This window comes from Pinus tabuliformis, chromosome 1_2, assembly GCF_031772625.1.
Source record: "Pinus tabuliformis cultivar Carrire ecotype Pingquan chromosome 1_2, CPIR1, whole genome shotgun sequence".
Lineage (NCBI taxonomy): Eukaryota > Viridiplantae > Streptophyta > Pinopsida > Pinales > Pinaceae > Pinus > Pinus tabuliformis.
This window is the reverse complement of record NC_142298.1, coordinates 1,105,565,098-1,105,584,809: the sequence shown is the minus strand read 5'-3', so window position 1 is coordinate 1,105,584,809 and position 19,712 is coordinate 1,105,565,098.

The following is a 19,712-nucleotide window of genomic DNA, read 5'->3' as shown; positions in this document are numbered from 1 at the left end:
AATTATGCAATATAGTCTTCAAACTAGTTAAAAGAAAAACATATCATCTCATCTCAAGATCTTTGTTTCATCTTGTCCCCCCATTCACCTGCACTTTGAATAGACTGTTATTTTATCTAGCATTCAGCTGCATCTTCAAACTTTGCCACTCTTCAAGAACTTGCAAAAGTCCCTCTTACAGTTTAGCTGCTGTAATCCTACTCTAAATTTTCAATCATTACATTTATGCTAATCATTAATCAAACCTTAATACCATCACGTGTCTTTAGGATCTCACCACTCCTGTAAATCTGTTTCAGCAGATCTTCATGCTTGCATTGTGCAAATTTTCAACATTCATCTACTGTCAATCAGATTTAGAATCTGATTCTTTCTTTCAATCTCCCAACTTTATCTTGGTGAAGCCCTAACTGTCAGCAACAATTACTCCTTCAGTGAGTTTTCTTCCACTATTTCGTTCTTGGTCTGAGTTTCTTCAAAAACTTTACATGTTCCTTCTCTGACACCAAATGATGCCAGCCTAAGCTGACAATACCCACATTCTACAAATAAAATTGCATGTCACTGGTCCGAGGCCTTAATCACCTGATCCATGGTGAAAACCTTCGCAAATAAGGCTTAAGGCTTCTTAATTAAACTTTGTTGTGGAAACGTTTTATTTAACTACACATAGTCTGACCCCTTAATTAACCCTTGAGTGAAACATTATTCAATGTTCATAAACTATGGTTAATTATTACACCTTAGAACTTAATCCTCCTGTTGATCTCACTATCCGCTTGTGTTAGTCATACCATGGTTAGACTTTGGTTAAACCCAATTTAACCCAAAATAGCTTTAACTCTGCTATTTCTATTATAACTCTCGTATCATAGAAGTATTACATAAATGCACTTCACCTTATCTTTTCAGTTTTCCTCGGTCTTTGCACATTTATCGATGCTCTCTCTTCACGTTCGGCCTCCACTATTGATTCCACCACCAGATCATTGGTTGTCACGCCTTATCACAACTTAACCCATTCATGTGCCATAACTCAAATCACTTAATGTGCATTGATAAACTTCTCAGGTCCACTCAGGCCCAAGCTTTATTGGCTTTAATCTCCACCATTGATCTCATCCTTCAATTTGATGGTTGATAGTACACCTGATTCACGAAACTAATCATCGATCCTGCACCATTTGATCAAAACACACTTGATCCAATGGTCAACAATGATATTGGATTAGCCACCTGCATGATGTTTAGCAGCCCTTATGGATCCAATAAGGAACATAAATCCTTGATCTATAAATTTTCGGTCTGTTTCTGAAATTCAAGTTCGATCAGTTTATGACCCGAAATATATTGGATATAAGAGGCCATCATATCTACGGTTTGCAGGGCTTCAACTAGCACATGGATTAAAACAACCTTCACCCCCACAGTTGACTATGATCTAAGAGGTTGAATATTAGATCGACAGCTAGGATCGAGTGCAAGACTTTAGCCACAATCAAGAAAATTCGTACTCTTCTATTCCCCACAGTTGCTGATCACCATTGATCTAACAGGTTTGTCGATTTGACGGTCCAGATCTATTCCTCTGCTTAACATTCTTCTCACTCTGAAATCTTATTAATCACAATTTCACTTCATCGTGGTTCCACTCTTCCACCAAACCTGGTGCTTCCACTAAATTTCATTCTCTCCTCCAGATCAACTTGTTACCGACTTCAACTCTGCCAAATCCTTTCTCCGCTTTGAAACAGTGTGCCAAGACTTCTTTGATTTCCTTACTCTATCTTGCAACTATACCTGATTATCCGACATTTGATAGTGCATACAGATCTTTCAATCCACTCCACTTTTAGTTTTCGAACTCCTTCCAACAGGATCACACCAATCTCGAATAGCCCTTCCTATAGAATCAAGTTCACATCAATTCCTGAACCAAACCCAATAAACTCTTAATTGATTCTCCACCATTATCATTGTTGCATACACATTCATTTATATCTGAAAACTCTCACATCCACTGTTATAGAACCATATTCAAGTATAGTCACAACCATTATGGTATATGCACACCGTCATTATGGGATTTCCTCCTTATTCACAAATACACAGACAAATCCTTCATATAACCACACATACAGACAGATCATATACGAACCCTCAACCAATATTAACTTAGAAGATATGAAACTTCTATTTGCTAATTAAAATCTATATATACATAAACTCAATGGCCTCATTTACATTCAGTTGGCCTTTCTTTTTTCAATGCCCATAGACACACAATCCAGCCCTCTTGTCTGCTAACTCTCTAGTTTTTTAAGCCTTTGACGCTTACAAATTATACACAAAGGGATTCTATCAACCAATTTTGGTTCAGATCCTGAATAATTTCATGTAAATCCTAAATATCCCAATCTAATCCCGAAAATCATGAAACTAACTCCTAGTTCCTCTAACTCACACACTATTCTTGAATTATCTCTTAATAACAAGATTTCATTACAATATCCTCACTATTATACCACCCTCATAAAAACATAGGAAAATAAATAATCAATCACTCTTCAGGGAATCAGGTCCCTTGAAGCACAAGACCCTATGATTACTAAAATGTAATGGTTTTTCTGAGAAGGATTCTCCTGCATCATCCCTACATTTCTATCATATTTGCACTAAAGAGTCCATAATCTATATTTTTTTGGAACAAGTGTGGTAGTGCGATGTTTCATTTGATATTTCACTACACAAAAAAAATGCCAAAAGACACAACAGAAATTGATAATAAAAGTACCATAAATATAATGATGATTATGATGAAAAAGAACACATTTCCCCATGGTCTTACACATTTTCTCCAATGAAAAGCTTTGGCTCTCTGGTACCACTGAAATTCAATACATAGAGGAGTAATTCCTAGAGTCACAACTTCTTTTGCATTTAGTTCAAGAAGGAGTTGAAAACCTTCACTCATGATTCTTTTCATATCATAGCCCCATGGAAACATTTTCCGAGGGGCCATATACCAATTCTAATAATTTGATATCCCCATGGTAATGTTTCTTATACTTCCACACACATATCTTCCACTAATTCTTATTCTCTAATCAATACAATGTTATTTTGTCCATGGGAGACAACAATGGCTAGAGAAGCATATTACTATGTGCACAAGTGAGTTAAACTGTAGTAAGGATGGAATACAATTGTTCCATATTATTTCTAACTTAGTAGTCAATGGAATAAAGGTTGTGTGTAGTGCAGAGAAAATTATGTACAAAATTGCATTTCATTGAAAAAAAGGTTTGTTTATGGTTATTTTTTTTAAATTAGGTAGATGTACCAAAATGAGAATAAAGTCCATTATGTGGAGTAGGATTTCAAGATTTCGTTGTGTGGTTGTCTACACCCTATACAGAAGGATTTTATTGCTAATATTATAGTATTAAAATATAAACCATATTTTTTTTTGAAATAACATTATTTATGGTTATATTATTGATAATATTCGAATTTTAACTAATGCTTACCACCATTATTTAATTGATTCTCTTGGAATGAATCTTTCCACATAGTGAAACCTCTTGCCACTTCTGTATTGGACTTATAACATATTATTAATTGATAAATACTTTGGGCTGACGTGTAAAACATTATTAGTAATATTTTAGTTATAGATAATTCTTATATTCGTATTTTTGAATATCTATTTGTTTATGCTCTTGTGCAAAAGGGCATAGGAAGTCTATTGTGCAAAGAAAGATACATTATCAAGATTTCTATATTTCGCACTAAAATTTTTTATTTGCTAATATTATTAATAATAGTTTAGTTATAAATAATGCATATCTCTATATTCTCTTTTGCTCGAAGACCGTTTAGAGATCTCAACCTTCTTTTTCAATGTATATTTAATTTTTATCTATGCTTTCCTTCTCAAAATTATGCATGCATTTGACAAGTTAATTAAGTAAAGGTTATGTGTAGTGTAGACTAAATTTTGTACAAAATTGCATTTCATTGATCAAAAGATTTGTTTATTGTTATGTTTGTGAAATCACAGAGATGTGGGGAACTACGCAGAAATTTCATTGTATGGAGGAACATTTTCGGCTTTATTTGTTCATAATAACATTTTTTATGCTTATATTATCGATAATATTTAAATTTTAAATAATGATATCTTCCTATTAATGAATATATTTTTGTTTATGGTCATATTTTCCAGGTTTTTAAAATATGAAAAAGTGCAGACCCATGCGATATCATTGGTAATATTTTAGTATAAAGTTACCATATCGATTTTTGCATCATTGAGAAGAAGATTTGTTTTTGGTTATCTTTATGAAATTATTTGATTGTGTGGATATTTGTGCTCCACACTAAATGATTCTATTGCTAAGATTTTAATGTTTAATAATCCATATTTGTTGATCTCAATTTTAACTCTCATATCATTGAACAAAACCTTTGTTTGTGCCTATGATTTCGAAATTAGACAAAGGGATATTTCAATGTTTCATTCAGCAGATGGTTTCACTCGACATCAAGTGATTTATTTGAATGGAGATACCCAATATCGAAAGTTTCAAAGCTAATATATAGTACCACATGTTAACACCCAGGTTGTTCCCTATGACTCCCAAGGGAATACGGCCGGGGTAACCACTAACCAATCTTTGGATTACAGTTTCTAGCCAAACTGTAATCAGAGAGGGCTCTCTCTTTATGATTTGTCTCTATTTTGATAGTGTTTTAGGCTAGCTATTGTTCTTAGGTTTTTGGTTTATGTTTTGGTTGAAGGACTTCTTTCAGTGCTTAAGATGTAGTGTTCAGACAGTAGTATATCATTGGGCAATGGAGTCTAGAGCTGTGAACTATTTTGAAATGCTGGAGTGATGATGTTCAGACTGCAGGGCCTATTGGGTATCTCAAACAAACAAAATTTAAACTTAAGTGGTGATGTATGGTCAGCCAACATAAAGCAATTAAGAATTCTCCATTAAGCTGGTGATGTGAAAGTGAAACATGTTGCTCAGGAGCAAACTTGAATTCCTGAAACAAAGGTCACTGTGAAAGATATATTCTGATAGTGCAGCAATTAAGAATTACACTTATCAAGATTACAGCTGAAGATAACATTTATTAACAACATAGATTGAACTAAGGGTATTGCATGAATAAATCCTGAAGGTTATTCTTTTTCTTTGTTGCTAAATACTTTGAAATTAGAAACATATATGGATTATAAAAGATTAAAACACATAACAAAGAGAGTTACAGAGAACTTATTGTATTGTGAGGTACACAGGAATCCTGCAGTTTTCAACAAACACCAGAATGCATTCAACACTCCAGAACTTTGAGAAATTCCATCACTTTGTTTATTAAACTCTGAAAAGATTACAGCATAAGAACTTCTTCAAGAGAAATCAACAACAACCCCTACAAGCTTGTGCGAGCGGCAAATATATACAATTGGTTCTACAAAATATCTGAGTGCTAAGTTATCTCAGAAATGAATACGCTCACCAACTTTTCAAGATATTTAGATAAGAAATTTATTACATCATTGAATACAAAGTAAATGCATCTTTATGCCTGTCAGAAGATATTTTGGCCTTTGGAGGCCACTGAGTCGGTTGGAGTGATCTGCATTAATGCTGAGAAGTGCGCTTTTGGAGCTGCTTTGCTGTAGCATCTCGGCCTGGACACCTGTAGCTTCTCACCTTGCTTTGTTGGCCGTAAGTTCTGCTGAGTTGGCTCAGCTATCATCTTTAACGCATGCTGATTCTTTTAAACTGTCCTGTGCATGACAATTTGCATTTTCCATGAACAAAATTTATTGAATGGCTTCCTGTTTATAAAATCATCTGTATTGCCTTCGTCCACCATTCTTGTGTAGGTAGTTGATTCCTGAGAATTGCATCCATAGTCTCCTCTGCCTCTTTATATTTATAAAAATTGGGAGGCACCTAAAATAGGTGTTTAATTTCATTCATTATAAAAAATAAACTTTCTACTCTGTTGTAGAGAGTCTGTCCTATGGCTGGCCCTATTTCCTCTGAGGTGCTGGGCTTCTCATTGATCTGACTTGTGGCAAATGCATTAACCCTTTTGGCATACTGCTCATGTGTGAACAGTCTCCCTGCGCTGTTCAGTAAGCTAGGGAGCCCTCTGTTTTCTAATACCTGAAATTTCTCCATAAACCTGTTTACCTCAGTCTGCATGTCCTGGGTTCTTCTCTCTAATGTCTGCACCAAGTTTCTCAGTGTAAGAACCCTCTTGATTAACTGAATGGTCTCAGTTCTGTTTGGAATTCCCATGGTAGCCAACTGAGTACTTGTTCTATTGTTAAGCACATTAATCATCGTGGTGGACACTTCAGGCATGTTGCTTAGAGCAGCCCTTGATCTCTGAATTTCAGTCTGTGCTTTTGGAATGAGCTCTAACTGCTCATGGATTGTTTCAATATACTGCCATTGGTCATTAATAGATTGGCCAATATTAGCCCACAATACTATTTTAAGCTCAGCCACAACCTTATCTAATTTGAGCTCATTCTCTAGCTCTTTGATCCTGTCTTTGAGGGCTTTTATCTCCTTGCCCTTTTCTGCCACAGACTGCTTGGATTTGTCATATCTGTCATTTACTTTGGACAATTTCTCCCTGGTCTCATTCAACTCTGTCATTTGAGCTTCCAGGGCCTGAATCTCATTTCTTAGCTTTTGCATATCCAAGCTAGGGGCCTGCTCTGTTGTTGGTGGTGCTGAAGTAGATGGTGCTGCTTTTTCAACTTGTTCAGGAGGAGGAGTAGTAGTTGGAGCAGCTTCCTCAAGGTTAATGATTTGAGGAGGAGGCTGGGAGGTCTGACCTTCTTCTATTTGTTTCAGAGTTGCTTGTAATGCTGCCTGTGCAGCCTCTGATTCTCCCAGCTTTTCTTGTGTCTGGATAAGCTGCTTGTAGAGAGACACCAGCAAAGCTGTGGCATCTTGATCATGCCTTTGTTGAGCTACTTCATCTGTTTGAGGGTGAATTGTGGCTGGGAGTTTGACCTTTCTCCTCAAAGCTGCCATATCTGCATCCCTCAATTTTAATATTTCTTGTATGCCCTTGATATCTTTGGGATCATGCTCAATCTCAATAATTATATCTTCTAAGGACCTTATTCTGTTGTCCTTTGCTTGGGAGGATGCCCTTTCCAACTCAAGTTGGGCAGCTGTATTATTAAGGCTATTTTCTAGCCTGTAATTATCCAATGTCTTATCTGCCAAGGAAGCATAGACCATCTCACCTGTTTGTTTATGCAATTCAATTTTATCCATTGGGTGGATGTCCTTGGCCAGGACCTCAAGATTGGTCCTTAAGTAATCTGAAGGGGACTTCGGCTGCAAAGTAGTTGGAATGAAGTGACTCATGATCATCTTGCCCTCCTGGACATCATATGCAGACATTAGTCGCTGCTAGTTGGTGGGAGCCATATTCAACAAATGGTTATACAATTGTATTTTTATGGGCTCATTCCTTTTCTTTATTTCAATGAACTGTTGTTTAATGCTCATTTCACCCTCTCTCTGCTGGCTAGAGGAGCTGACTTCTCCTCCCACTGTCCTCTCTTGTTCCTGTTGGAAGGAACTTGCAGATGCCTCCAAACTGGGCGGGCCCATACCCAAAGATTGCCCTATAGGCATCTCTTCCTCTGAAAGGGGATTCATCCTGTGCCTCTTCTCACCATGACTTATTGATGTAGTCAAGGGAGTTTCTCTATCCCTTTTTCTGCTTACATCCTCCTTTTGTGGAGTTTGGAGGACTGAGGTTTCATTAACAGCTTCTTGCCTAGGAGGTACTATGTTTTGATCCTGCTGCTCAGTGAGAATTGGGGCCTCAACTCCCCCTTCTTGCTGTGTGGGCTGCTCTCTGTTGTGCTGCCCTTCTCTTTGCTGTGATTCCTGGTGTTGCTGTTGCTCTACCTGCTGCTGCACTTCTTTTTCTGCTTGCCCTTCAGTCATGGGAGGTGGCTGTTCCTTCTCCACCTGCTTTTCTTTGCCTTTGCTAGATGTCTGTTGAGTATCCATGGCAGTCTGCTGATGTGTTGTTGAAGATGAGGCAGCTGCTCCAAGTTGCCTTTGATATGAGGGGGAAACGTGTCCACAAGTTTCCAAGTCAGCTTCTTTTTGAAGATTCCTAGCCTCTTTCTCTAGCATCTGCTCTCTAGAGATTGGCTCTTCTAGAGTGCCCTCTTTCCAGCTTAATGAATTTGCATACTTTTCAATATGAGGCATCCTAACATGTGAATAGTTACCCAATTTGTATCTTATCCTTCTGAGGGAGATAAAATGATTACGGTCATAGGGTATCCATTTAAAACTGGTTTGAAATTTGAAACCCTCTAAGATCATATCTGCCTCCTTCCATCCCTCCTCTCTTTTATTGTATAGAAAAGGGCCTAGCTGGTTTCCTACCTTCAGCTGCACCTTCTTATTCCTACTTTGTAAATGGAAACAGTCTGCACTTCCAAACTGCCTGAAGTATTCTAGGGCAAAGAGTCTCATAGGGACATACCTTGGCAGCCTGTAAGGGTCCAATTCACAGCCATATACTCTGATTACTGTGTGGTGTTGGTAAAATTACCAATCACCAATGCTGTAGGATTTGGAGAGATGGAGAATTCTCTGCATGTCATCGGTTAACCTTGGAGGAGGGACACCATACAACAATGTCATAGCTGGGTGAATGAACAGGTCTATAAATTCACAGTATGTGTATGGTGATTGAGAAACATTATGGAAAACTGAAGTCCAAAACACCACTGACCTTGGACTTCCCTGAGCATTGAGTTTCTTGAGGGGAAAGGAGAAACTGTCTGGTTGATAAAACAAGAACAGGTGGTAGCTGTATGAGGTGAATCTGAACACCCTCTCCCTTGGTAGATTCATAAGCTGTTCATGTATCTTTTTTGCAATATAGGTGGCATAGTCATAGTGTACAGTTGGAGGTTTTCCAGGATAAAACATGGACATCATTGCCATTATAGTGTCATCAACATCCTCAATTCCCTTGTATCCCAGGACATAGCTGATCAAATCCACTAGAATTCTGCCCAAGTCATTCAGGTATTGATATCCGATAGGAGGAGTTCTCATAGTTTCAGAGCTTGGCTATACAAATAACTGGTTAATTTTGGTAATCTGGGCACTTGACAAATTATTCCCCTTCTTTATTAGATCCAACATGGAAAGGGGGGTCAATGGCCTGGCAGTATGGAAATGCAGCATCTCATTTATGGTTTCTGGGGTGATGAAGAACAAAACTGAGCCTGTAGGACGAGAATAGCTCTCTGGCAAGGATCATAGCATTCCTGGCATTTATGGATCAAGTCTGGGAGGGCATTGACTTGAGGGAGGATGTAGATGGGAAAATTTGAGTCCCAAATCCCTAAAATGTCAGCTCCATTATGGTGTTGAGATTTTAGTTCATTGAGCATATCAATATTAAACTTAGATGTGATTGGGAACCAGTCTAACATCTGATGATCCATGTCTCCCAGAGCTTTCCATTCTATTTCCCTTTTAGGGGCATTCAGAGGCTGAACATTCAGGGCTATTGGTGTCTCCATAGCTAATAAGGCTTCAGATTTGTATGTAAACTGGTTCTGAATGATCAGAGCAACCCGGAGGAGAGTTCTTTTACAATGGAAGTTTGAATTTCAAGGAATAGAGGGCAAATGAACAGCTGCAACAATTGAAATATTGCTTTGAAGTGTAAATAAGACCAATGTCTAGTATCAATCTGTCTCTTTTAGCAGGTATGTACAGTTTGAGTGACTGGTTCGCGATTGCACGAACAGAGTACAGTTTCTTATGAAAATGTGGGCAAACAAGGCTCAGCTGGTGCTTTTCGACCTCACAGTTGCGAATGGGGGCTAGACACAGGAATTTTACCGGCAATTTATAAGTTTCGGTGTCTTTTAAGCTTTTTGAGGGAATTCACAGACAAATTAGGCGTATGAAGGATTTACAAGGGTAAATACCTGGTAAACAGCGAGCAACGGTCACGAATGTATGTAGAAATGGCGCGCCGGAGGTCTCCAAATCGATTTCAGCAAGGTGGCGCAAGTTTGGACATGAAAAAACCATGCAGAGAGAGCAACAACGAATTGGCAAAAGTATGAAAAAAAAACACGAAAATTGGCCAAAATATGGATTTTTGGCATATTGGCGCATTTTTTGGATGACGTCAGCATGACATCATCAGGTGGGGTCAAGGTCGGATGACGTCAGCATGATGTCATCGGGTGATGTGGCGAGCTACGATTGGTCCACGAGGATAGTGAGGTGGCGGAGATATCAGCGCGGGGGCGGATGAAGGAGCTGATGCGGCGGCGAGGTGGCAGTGACGTGGTGATGACGCGGTGATGACAAGGGCATGGAAAAACTGGTGGTAAATGAAAAAAGCGGTAATGGTTTTCTCGGACCGCCTACCATACAGCGATGGTTTTGTCAGAGGGCAACCCAAGAAATTGTGAGGGCGACGCGTGGCAGAGGCCTGACGTCACCCTCTGACAGTTTCTCGGGTGCTGACTGTCGGACGTCGGGCCCAACCCGATATCTATAATGGCCGTCCGATCAAAAGCGCTCGATCGGACGGTTGACGGGTTGATGAGTTGCGCGGTTGATATGACAGCGAAAAATGGATCAAAATAATATATTTTTTGGGGTCTGCGCCCGGCGAAAACCTCTGGGATGCGGTGGTTTGTAATGTTTTTCAATGTATTTTGAAAACAAAATAATATGCGCCGATACTTTGGATAAGTGCAAAAAGTGGGTTTTTGGCGTGTTATTTTCAAATGAAGCGGGTCATAGGTAAAAAAGGGTTTTTTCAAGGTTTTCTTAGCAAATGAAGGTTTTAATGGGCCAAATAAATTCAGAAGAGGGGAGGGGGGTAAGACTTAGGTTTATCAAAGTGACCAGATGTCATTTCGATCCCTGATAGAGAAAATATGGCTATAATGCCAAGGGGAGGGATATTTATACAATGTTTGGGGTTTATACACCATGGTGTTATAATACTAGGGAAAGGGTAACATAGGGGAATTATATAATAGAGTTAGGGTTAATATGGATGAAAGGAGTGGATGAGGGGAGATAATACTAAGTTTATTTGAAAATAACTTAGCTTAGGGAGTAGATCAAAATGAAAAGAGTTTTAGACAAGAAATGTGGCTTCTAATAGGACTAAGAACCATCATAAGACCACCAATTCTTCCATGAATCTCAGCTGCTGAGGGGATATTAGTAATGAATGGGAAAGGGGATAAGTGGGAAGTTAGACATGCTTCTTAGCTTTGCTGCAACCTGATAGAGAAGAAGGACTTCTCAATCCATTGATTCTGCTTTTGTGAAATAGTTTATCATACCTTCAATTATAAGGAATGACACTTCTGCAACCCGAACTGCCTACCCATCTACTTGCCTAGCATTTTTTGTTTTCTTCTTGGAGGGTGCACTTGGACTTGCAGACCCTTCTTTGCCTTTTCTTTTCTCTGGCTTTTTTCCTTTTGATTTTCTATCTATTGCTACCCTTATTTCTTCCAAGGTCCCAGATTAAGCAGTTGGGAGCCTTACTTCTCTACCTAAGCTACTTGTCTACCAAGATTAAACAGTTTGGACAGACTTCTTTCTCTATTCTACAACTGAAAATTTAAAACATGGCATGATCCAGATTAGGCTGTTGGACCATCCATCAAAATTGAGACAACATCAAGCTATATACACAGATTGTTTTCTCTTGGAAATATGTGATCTTTGCATGATCAAAGCAGAGCATATTTGGAACTTTTCATTGTCAATCATGAAATATGAAACCTATTGGTATAGGTAGCTAACAGTGGCTCCACATGGGGATGGTTTTTCATTTGAAAGACCAAGAACAACAGGTCAGAATGCCTTGTCCCTTGACTGCTCTTACCAAACTTGAAGTTTGCTGCTTTGAAATGCCAAAATTGTGTACTTCCCTTGTTGGTAGACCTCTGATCTTATTTACCTTTTGCTGGTAGTTAAGAAAACTTGAGAAATTGCATTTTTACATCTTAACAGAAAATAATATATACATCTGGATATGTACAAGGGAAAACTCAGGCTGCACTTATGGGTGGTAGTCAAAATAGTGTTTCAGCATCCTGCCATTCACAGGACCTTCATCCAAGTCAGTTTCATTAAGACTTTTAAGGAAATAAGTATTGTTACCTTGCACTGCTTGGATATCAAATGGTCCTCTCCAAAGGGAATCAAATTTTCCATGTTTTCCCTTATCCTCTCTTCTTGAATCCCACTTGAGGACTTTGTCACCAATGTTGAAATCTTCTGCTTTAGTTCTCCTATCAAAGGCCTTCTTTAATTTTTCTTGTAGAACTTGAACTCTGCTGAAAACTTGGTCTCTAGTTTGCTGTAAACATATTATTTGATTGATCCTTCTTTGCATATCATTTGGTTCAGCTTGGATTTCTTGAAGAAGTTTCATAACAGGCACCCCTAGTGATGAAAGGAATTTGGCTTCTAATCCATAAACCAACTCATATGGGCTGGTCCCTATTGATCTCTTGGTTGTTAGTCCATCTGCCCATAGAGCATTCACAAGCTTCTTATGCCAATTCTTTTTGTTCTCTTCTAGCACTTTCTTTATAATGTTTACCAGGTTTTTATTTGATGACTCAGCAAGGCCATTTCCTTGGGGATAGTATGCAGTAGAATGGCCCAAGGTAATGTGAAATTTGTGGCAAAAATTCACCATTTTCTTGGATCTGAAAGCAGCAGCATTGTCTGTTATTATTTTGTCAGGACAACCAAATCTAGCCAATATGTTATTCTCCAAAAACTGAATGATTGTTGAATCATTTGCTTGTCTGCATGGAACAGCTTCAATCCACTTAGTGATGTAGTCTGTGGCTGTTAAGATCCATCTATTTTGGCTTGAAGATGAGGGATGAATTTCCCCAATGAAATCCAATCCCCATTGTTGAAAATGTCTCTCTGTTGCAATAGGTTTTTAAGGGAAGTGGCAGTAACTGTCTCTTTCCCTCAAACACTTCACATTTATGACATGAGGTGGTGAATTTCTTGACATCAGAGAACATGGTGGGCCAGTAGTAACCAGCCCTTAGTATTTTATCCACAGTGGACTTCCAGTATAAGTGTCCACCACAGTCACCTGCATGAAATTCTTTTATGATATTGTCAGTTTCATTCTCAATTAGGCAGTTTAGCAATATTCCTTCATGGTTTTTCCAAAATAAATTTCCATCCATAACACAGAATTTAGAAGCTTTCATTTTTAAGAACCTACATTTAGTTCTGGACAGTCCTGGGGGAGCACACAGGTTTTGCAATACATAACATATATCCGAGTACCAAGGGGATTGTTCAAAGGCTACATTTATCTTTGGAGTCGCTAGCTCCGGTTCACTGTCCAGCTGGTTGATGTCTAAGGCTTGGAAGTTTGCTTTTGTCATTAGTTTGGCCAAACCTTGCCCTTTTATTAGTTTTGTAGGTTTTATCTCAATATCAAATTCCAAAATGTTGGCAATCCACTTACCTCTTCTGCCCTCTAAATTTTCTTGGGTGAGAATGTCTTTGACAATAGGACTTGGTACATAGGCTATAACATGTGAATAGAGGATGTAGATCCTAAAGTCTTTGATGGCCTTAACCAAAGCATAAGCTTGTTTCTCCATGATTTGGTATTTTAGGGGAGCATCTCTAAGAGCTCTACTAAAGAAAGCAATGGGTTTCTCATTTCCTTGGTCATCTTTCTGTAACAAAACAGCAGCAATAGTATGCTGGGAGGCAAAAGAGAAAATGATAAATTCTCTGTCAAATTGAGGATTGGTCAAGACTGGGGTTTGAGTAAGGGCCAGCTTTATACCTTCAAAGGCTTGGTTTGCTTCAACTGTCCATTTTACTTTTGCATCTTCTTTAGCATGTTATTTAGTAATCTGATTAGTTCTGCTAAGTTTGGGATAAACCTTCTCAAGAAATTGATTTTTCCCAAAAATCCTTGCAATTCTTTGATATTTCTTGGGTGGGGCATTTGTAGGATAGCTTGTATCCTATCTGGGTCAATTCTTATGCCATCCTTTGAAATGATATGTCCTAACAGTTTACCTTCCTCTAAACCAAACAGGGATTTCTTGGGATTCAATGAAATTCCATATTTCCTACATGTTAAGAAAATCTGCCTTAAGTGTTTTAAATATTCTTGGTCAGATTTTGAAAAAGGTGTGAGGTCATCTAAGTAAATGACTAAAAAGTCATGAATCTCTTTTGCAAAAGCAATATCCATTGCTCTTTGAAAATTTGCCCCTGCATTTTTCAATCCAAAAGGCATTTTTACATATTTGAAAGTTCCCCATGGGGTTGTAAATGTTGTTTTGTCTTGATCATCAGGGTGCACCAGGATTTGATTGAAGCCTGAGAATCCATCAAGTAGTGATATCCTCGAGGCCCCCACCACTCTTTGGAGAATGTGATCCATCTTGGGTAAGGGATAATTGTCTTTTAAGGAAACTTGATTCAAGTTCCTTAAGTCAACACATAGCCTTATTTCTCTGGTTTTCTTTCTTGTAGGGACTAGGTTTGAAATCCACTCAGAGAATCAGATAGGTGCTATGATGCCTGCCTTGAACATTTTCTGTACCTCTTGTTCCATTGCTGGGAGAAGCATAGGATTGATTCTCCTCAATTTTTGTTTAAAGGGTTTTTGATCAGGCTTGAGAGGGATAGTATGCTGGATAACAGAGGTATCATAGGACTTTAGGTCCTCATAATTCCATGCAAAAACATCCTGGAACTCTTTAAAGAGGTCAATGTATTTAGGCTTTTGATCAGGAGGTAAAGATGTAGACAATTTTATTATTTTGGGTTTGTCAATGGTACCAATGTTGCATTCTTCAATGGCTGCATTTAAGGGCTGCATTTTTGGTTTTCTGGGAATATCATTTGAATCAAAGATGTCCTCTAGTGGAGTTAGGCCTATTGGCAGAAAATTGTCTTTTAGCTCTATGATTTCAGTTTCAGCATTGGCCACTTCTTCAGAACTGATTGGTTGAATTTGCTGAATGTTTTCCTTGTTGAAAATAGTTGGGTTTAGCATTTGTTTTGCTGTTTTGGGTGACATTGGGTGGTTAGTCTGTTCAAACTGTATTTGTGATTGACTTGCTTTGTCAAGTATTTGTGATTGACTTGCTTTGTCAAATATTTGTGATTGACTTGCTTTGTCAGTGTCAATATTTAATCCTGCAAATTCTTGTTGCAGCATTAAAAAATTGTTTATTTGCATATCATCCTCAAATACTTGCCAATCTTTAACATTGTTTGGAATGGAGGGTCTATGTTTTATCTCAGCTGTGAAACAATTGTTAGGTTCCAATGGTAATTTGCAAGTACTGGCAAATGTGGCCAAACTATGAGCATGCAGATTGTGGGTTCTAGGAATTTTAGTGATTTGGAATTCAGAGAAAAAGTTTAGTACCTCAGCAACAGCAGACCTATAAGACCTTAGTCTTTTGTCATTGGTGACAAAATTTCCCTTCACTTGTTGGATAACTAAATCTGAATCTCCCATGATTGAAACCCTGGCAGCTTGCAAGAACTTTACTAACTTGATGCCTAGTAAAAAAGCTTCATATTCTGCCATGTTATTAGTACATCTGAAGTTTAATCTATAGGCTCTGCCTTCTGCATGACTGTTTTCATTATTGTGTACCCAAACTCCAGCTCCTGCCCCTAATTTGTTGACTGAGCCATCAAATTCAAGGAACCATAGAATATCTTGTTGTGAAGGAGACTTAATGATCTGTTCATGGGCTGGCAATGTAAGTTGAAGTTTTGGTTTTTCATCTGGCTTGTCTTCTAGGACAGACTCATCATTTGATTGAATATGCTTGACAACTAGAGCAGCAGCAGTGTCTAGTGATTGATTGACTGTTGTTTCATGGGCGGTAGTTCCTTCATTAGTGTCTTCCTCTTGTATGAGTATCTTGGTTTCAACATCATTTTTTGAGAGATTTGTGCTGTCATTGAAGAGAATGTATGAGTCTATGTCTGAATGGACAGCATATATGGGAAAGTTTTGAGGCTTTTCTTCACTGCTGACCATGTATTTCATGAGTGTTTCTCTGTATAGTCTTTTTGGTTGCCCAAAAATAGAGATAGTGGCATATGACATGTCTAATTGTAGGGAACCTTGGAGTTTAGCTCCCCATGATCTTGATAACAGCATCCCATACTTAGGTGGGATATCAGCAACTACAACATCCATTAGAATTGTTTTGTTTGGGTATTGAACCAGAGACACACATAAATCTTTTATGAGACCTAAACACTTGACTTGGCTGGAGTCAAAGGAAAACAGGTCCTTGTATGGTCTTGTTATATCTAGATTCAATCTCTCCATGACTGCTTTTGGCATGAGATTATGAGAGGCACCTGAGTCAAACATTGCATTATGTAATATTTTATCATGAATATGTAAGCTGACATAAAAAGGTAATATTCTTGTGACTACTGTCTTTCCATCCACTTCTGGGCCAAACAGCAATTCTGGGGTGTCATCCAACACATTGACATCATCTTTGATGCTGGTGAGTTGAAGGGACTTCTTGATCTGTTGTTTATAAATGTCATGCTTGGCTAGTTCTGAGAGAGGAATTGCTATCTTTAGTTTGCCAATTTCAGTTTCTAGATCAAAGGGCTTTTCAGATTGGATCTTAGAGTTATGGATAACAGTCCTTTCCTTGTTCCCTAAATCTTCTTCTTGATTCTTATCTTGATTTTGGGACTTGTCTTTTTTACTCATCTCTTGAGGAGTAGTGTTTAAATTAGGGTGAGAGGATGAAGTAGCCATAGGCTGCTGTTTTAAGGAAAATGGTTCAGTGATCTCTTCAATAATTACTTCCTCTGCAGGTGAATTTGTTTTGTCATTAGGCTCTATGAGTATGGCTCCTTTAGGCTGCTGATTATCCTTTATCTTTTCAGGCTGATTTACATTCACAGTTCTGCTCCTTCGCTTGTATTGTTTATGGACTTCATAAACAACAGTGTCATAGCCTTGTTTAAAGTCAAAGGATTCACCTGATTTAGTTTGGAACAGTTTGATTTCGTCATCCTCATGATCTTCTTGTGTTAAGAAAACTTGACTTTCACCATCTAGAACCATTAAGTTAATCTGAGAATCTTCATTGGGTTCAGTTGATGTGGAAGTCTCTGCATAATTTTCTTGGAAAGGGGGTCTTATGTCTTGGTCAGCACTGGGCTTGCCAATGCCTGCGTTTTGAGTTCTCCTAAAATTTGGATTCCTAGGAGGGTTGTTTTGTGGTGCTTCCCATGATGATTTTCTCTCAACCGATTCCACTCTATCACCCAATCTTTTCATTCCAATGAGTATTGCATCCAACTTTTGATCAAAAGCAGAGGGTTCTTCTTTGAAGGCTGTTCTCTTTTCCAACCTTGCTCTGTTTCTTTTGGCAATCAGGTTAGCTTCCACTGTGACAGCAACCTTTTGGGCCTTTGCAAGGGTTTGAGGGTCTCTTTCCTTCAACTGATAGGCCATGTCAGGGTCAAAACCATCAGGGAATTTGTACAAAGCTAAATCAGGAGGGGGTCTTAAATTTTGTGGGATTGCGTTATATACATTGTTGAATCTTGCACAATACTCCAAAACAGTCTCTTGGGGACCTCTTTTGATAGTATCATATTCCCCAAGTATGTGCAGAGGATCCTTCTTATTCTCCCATCTGCTAGTAAAGGCTTGATAAAGATCATCAGGAGTTGTGATGGAATTTGCATTCAGGGACCTAAACCAAGTTCTTACATCCCCAGTCAGACTTTGAACAAACATCCTCATTCTCACACTGTCATCATCTATTTCATAGGTCTCAAAATGGTCTTGCATCCTTTTGGCATGCTGAACAACTGTCAAAGGGCCAGTGGAGTCAAAATATGAGATTTTGGTTTGGTAGTCTTGAGGTAGAGCTACAGCATTAGCTGGTATTTGGAAGGGTGCATATCTGTTAGCCATATTCACAAGGTTTGGGGGATTTACAGGGGCAACTGGGATAAAAGGAACGGTGTGTACTACAGGGGTAATAGGTGCAGCAGAACCTAGAGTGTTTTTCAAGGGGATATGTGCAGTGGGTGAAGATGTGAAAGGAGGGCTTTGAGATCTAGATGGTGAACTGGGAGAAACAGGAGTAGACCGAAATAAAACCTTGATAGGAGTTGGAACTGGTTCAGGGTGAGCTATTTCAGGACTCAAATCACTAGGATTTTCCTGCCTTTGCTGTTTCCTGATTTTTTTGGGAATTGTATTTGGATTTTCAAAAACTGCTAGTGGATTTGGGTCAGGGTTTGACCTAGTGTGTCTGGTTTCCCTTTTGGGAGCCAGCTTCTGAACCTTTTTTTGAGTATTTTTTCTAAGATATTTTAGGATCTGTTTAAGGGACTGCTGAAGCTTTTTTAAAACCACTGTCTTGGCAAACAACAGTTGAGAAAAAACAATATGCTCAGGTTCCTAGTGGAGTCGCCAATTATGTTAACACCCAGGTTGTTCCCTATGACTCCCAAGGGAATACGGCCGGGGTAACCACTAACCAATCTTTGGATTACAGTTTCTAGCCAAACTGTAATCAGAGAGGGCTCTCTCTTTATGATTTGTCTCTGTTTTGATAGTGTTTTAGGCTAGCTATTGTGCTCAGGTTTTTGGTTTATGTTTTGGTTGAAGGACTTCTTTCAGTGCTTAAGATGTAGTGTTCAGACAGTAGTATATCATTGGGCAATGGAGTCTAGAGCTGTGAACTGTTTTGAAATACTGTAGTGATGATGTTCAGACTGCAGGGCCTATTGGGTATCTCAAACAAACAAAATTTAAATTTAAGTGGTGATGTATGGTCAACCAACAGAAAGCAATTAAGAATTCTCCATTAAGCTGGTGATGTGAAAGTGAAACATGTTGCTCAGGAGCAAACTTGAATTCCTGAAACAAAGGTCACTGTGAAAGATATATTCTGATAGTGCAGCAATTAAGAATTACACTTATCAGGATTACAGCTGAAGATAACATTTATTAACAACATAGATTGAACTCAGGGTATTGCATGAATAAATCCTGAAGGTTATTCTTTTTCTTTGTTGCTAAATACTTTGAAATTAGAAACATATATGGATTATAAAAGATTAAAACACATAAAAAAGAGAGTTACAGAGAACTTATTGTATTGTGAGGTACACAGGAATCCTGCAGTTTTCAACAAACACCAGAACGCATTCAACACTCCAGAACTTTGAGAAATTCCATCACTTTGTTTATTAAACTCTGAAAAGATTACAGCATAAGAACTTCTTCAAGAGAAATCAACAACAACCCCTGCAAGCTTGTGCGAGGGGAAAATATATACAATTGGTTCTACAAAATATCTGAGTGCTAAGTTATCTCAGAAATGAATACGCTCACCAACTTTTCAAGATATTTAGATAAGAAAGTTATTACATCATTGAATACAAAGTAAATGCATCTTTATGCCTGTCAGAAGATATTTTGGCCTTTGGATGCCACTGAGTCAGTTGGAGTGATCTGCATTAATGCTGAGAAGTGTGCTTTTGGAGCTGCTTTGATGTAGCTTCTCGGCCTGGACACCTGTAGCTTCTCACCTTGCTTTGTTG